Source organism: Notamacropus eugenii, chromosome 2, assembly GCF_028372415.1.
Source record: "Notamacropus eugenii isolate mMacEug1 chromosome 2, mMacEug1.pri_v2, whole genome shotgun sequence".
Lineage (NCBI taxonomy): Eukaryota > Metazoa > Chordata > Mammalia > Diprotodontia > Macropodidae > Notamacropus > Notamacropus eugenii.
In genome coordinates, this window is record NC_092873.1 from 159,082,915 (window position 1) to 159,086,530 (window position 3,616).

Below are 3,616 nucleotides of genomic sequence, written 5' to 3' on the forward strand. Positions count from 1 at the left end.
TATATTTCATAATGACCTTTATCTCTTGTTAGGTCATGAATTTTTCCCCTCTCCATAGATCTGACAGGTAGACTATTCCTTGCTCTTCTAATTTGCTTGTTATCACCCTTTATGTTTAAATCATGTACCCATTTTGACCTTATCTTGGTATATGGTGTGAGATACTTAGTTTGTACCCTATTGTTTTCTATTTTTTCCAGACTCTATCTCACTTAACTTTTCCTTTAAGAATTTGGATGCTATGCCATGTGGTACATATGTTTAATATTGATGTTACTTTATTATCCATGGTACCTTTTAGTAAGATGTAGTTTCCTTCCTTATCTTTTTAAATTAGATCTATTTTTTGCTTTTGCTTTGTCTGAGATCAGGATTACTACCCCACTTTTTGTTTTTAACTTCAGGTGAAACATAATAGCTCTAGCCCCTTACTTTTTTTCTGTGTGTCTCTCTGCTTTAGGTATGTTTCTTGTAAATGATACATTGCAGGATTCTGGTTTTTAATCCACTCTGCTATCTACTTTTGTTTTGTGGGAGAATATGTTCCATTTACATTTACAGTTAAGATTACTAACTGTGTATTCCCTTCTATCCTATTTTTCATACTGTTTGTCCTCTCTCTCCTCTCTCTTTGACAGTGTTTTATTTGTCTACCACCTCCCTTGATCTGCCCTTTCTTCTATCATTTCCTCTACTTACCCTCTTTACTTAGTCTTTTTTGCTCCTACTTTCTTGTCAGGTAGAAATAGATTTCTATATTCAACTAATTGTGTATATTATTCCCTCTTTGAGCCAATATTGAGGAAAGTAAGGTTCAAACAACACCCACCTTCCAACCTTCCATTTTTCCCTCCATTGCAATAGGTTTTTTTTTTTGCACCTCTTCATGTGAAACAATTTACCCCATTTTACTTCTTCCTTCCTTCTGCACCCAGAGTACTCCTCTTTCTCATCCCTTATTTATTTTTTTATGTCATTCCTTCAGATTCATCATATACCTTTGTCTATGTATATTCCTTCTAGCTGTGCTGGTGGTATAATTTTTAAGAATTACAAGTATCATCTTCCCAAGTAGAAATGTAAATAGTTCAGCTCCATTGAATTCTTATGCTATCTTTTCCCTTTTTTCCTTTTTTAAGCTATTATTGGATCTTGATATTGGAGATCAATTTTTTTTTCAGTTCTGGTTTTTTCCTTATGAAAGCTTGAATCTTTCTATTTTATTGAATAGCCATTTTTCCCCCTTGAAGTCTTATGCTTAATTTCACCAGGAAGGTGATTTTTGGTTGAAGTCCTAGCTCTTTTTTCCACACTTCAGTAGTATATTTATTGGTTCTTAGGTTCATATAGCAAGGCTTTAATTGTATACTTTGATGCTGTGGCCAGAATTGAGTTCAAGAGAAAAATTCTATCCACCAAGATGGCTAATCTAAGTGGGAACAGCAATTCATATCATGTTGATTGGGTCTCTACAGAATATTACTATGAGTGTTACAGGTCTTTCAGGCCTTTTTGGATGTCCCACAAGACATCTGTGCTCTTCTTGAATTGAGCTACTTCATCATCTTTCAGCTTCTAGTTGATGACACTGGTTGGTCCTCGGGCATTCAGAATGCATGGAAGGCTAAGGAATATTTCATTCCTGATGCCATACATCCCCTCCACCATAGTGGATATGGAATGAATGAAAGATTTTTTAACATGGTCTCAATTAGATCAGCAACACATAATCCAATAGCCCAGTTAATGTATCCTTTGAGTTTGATCACTTTGTAGGCACTTTTAATCACCAGCTTCCACTTTTCATTGTCATTGTCAATTCTTATTTCTGGATTCAGGTCTTGGAGGGAAACGTCTGCCATATTCAATCCATTCCACACTACCACACTTGAGTCCCCATGCTCTCCAAGGATCCAACCATGGCAGCTGCTTGGATGGATGCCAAGTTTTTCAGACATAAGATAGCAGAATCTGGCAGAATCCAGATTGCATCCACTACCAATCACCCAGTGCTTTGGCAGGTCACCCAGTTTCCAGGTAACATATGTAAGGATATCCACTGGATTGTAAACCACAATCATGATACAGTTTGGGCTATACTTTATGATCCGGGGAATAATAAATTTGAAGACATTCACATTCCTTTGATTGAGGGGACTCTCTCCCTCTTGCTGGAGGACTCCAGTGGTAACTACAACAATCTTGGAACCAATAGTGACAGAGCAATCTTTATCAGCCACAATTTTAGGATTTTGAAGAAATAAGCTTCCATGCTGCAGATCCATCATTTCTCCTTTGAGTTTGTCTTCCACAGCATCAACAAGGACAAGTTCATCAGCAAGGCTCTTTGCAAGTACGCTGATAGCACAGGCCATACCAACTTGTCCAACACCCACAATGGTAATCTTATTGTTTGGGGCTGCTACCTCCTCTTCTGCAACTAGAACAATCAGTTTTTAAGAGTAGCCATTTTGTTATGAACTGATGCAAAGTGAAGAGAGCAGAATCAGGAAAATATTGTAGACAGTATCAGCAGCATTATGTGATGATCAACAGTGAACAACTTGGCTTTTCTCAGCAATAAAATGATCCAAGACAATTCCAAAGAACTCCTGGAAAACGCTATCCACACCCAGAGAAAGAACTGCCAGAATCTCTCCTTAATCTCATCCAGATCTCCTCACTATCGTTTCTTCTACAATTTTCCCCCCCATTAAATTACATAGGTTCACTTAGAAGCTCAACAATAGAAACTGGTTACGCTAGAAACTGCCCCTTGACTGAAAGAAGGCTTGAGTGGTTGAACTCTTTTGGGGTAGACCCCTCATTCCCTTGCATTTCAGGGTTACCAGTACCCCAAACTGTTGGAGTCAGGGAACCAAAATACCAACACACCAGGTCCTGCTGAATGAATTTGACTCAAGCCTTCTTTCAACCAAAGTAAAACAAAGTTTATTAAAGATTTGCCATATTGGGTTGACTCTTTATTGCATATCACTTATATTGATAAGTGGGCCAGACAGAATCTCAGCTAGACACAGTTTGAGCTGGATTGAATCTGAGCAGTTCTAGCTCTTTTGCTTTCTGGAATATCATGTTCCATGACCTCCATTACTTTAATGTCTCAGCCTCTGAGTCCCATGTAATCCTGATTGTTGCCCTGAGGTCCACAGAAGACCCTCATGTTAAGTGCTGAGCTGAGGGGTTGGGGATGGCTGGTGCTGCTGGAGGCTGTCCTGGTGCTGGGCTGCGGTCCTGGTGTGGGGCTGGGGTCCTAGTGCTGGTGTCTGGCATGTGTTGAGACTGGTAGGGTGTTTCTGCATTTCCCAGGGCTACATTGTAGCAAGAGGTAGTTTGGCCACCAATAGATGCCTGTTTGCTCAGGTCAGTTCGAAGCACATTGTAGGGAGGCAGGGTTCTGGTGTTGATGTTTGCCTGCTCCATCATACTGAGACTCAGGATCTCCCACTGATTTTTTGGGGTGGGTCTAATTGCTGGTTTGCTGGTATGCTTACTGTCCTGGACTGTGCTCTCCTTTTACCTGAGTGAGATAGACGTTTCTTACCGATCTTCCAAGTTTCTTGGGCTAAAAGATGATTCCACCCTGACTTTTTAC

The 3,616-nt window shown here is 39.7% G+C and overlaps 1 pseudogene; it reads right to left on the reverse strand.

The window, feature by feature from the left end:
• Nucleotides 1-1,491: 1,491 nt before the first annotated feature.
• LOC140522867 (L-lactate dehydrogenase B chain pseudogene) lies at nucleotides 1,492-2,456 on the reverse strand (annotated as a pseudogene).
• Between the last annotated feature and the right edge of the window lie 1,160 nt (nucleotides 2,457-3,616).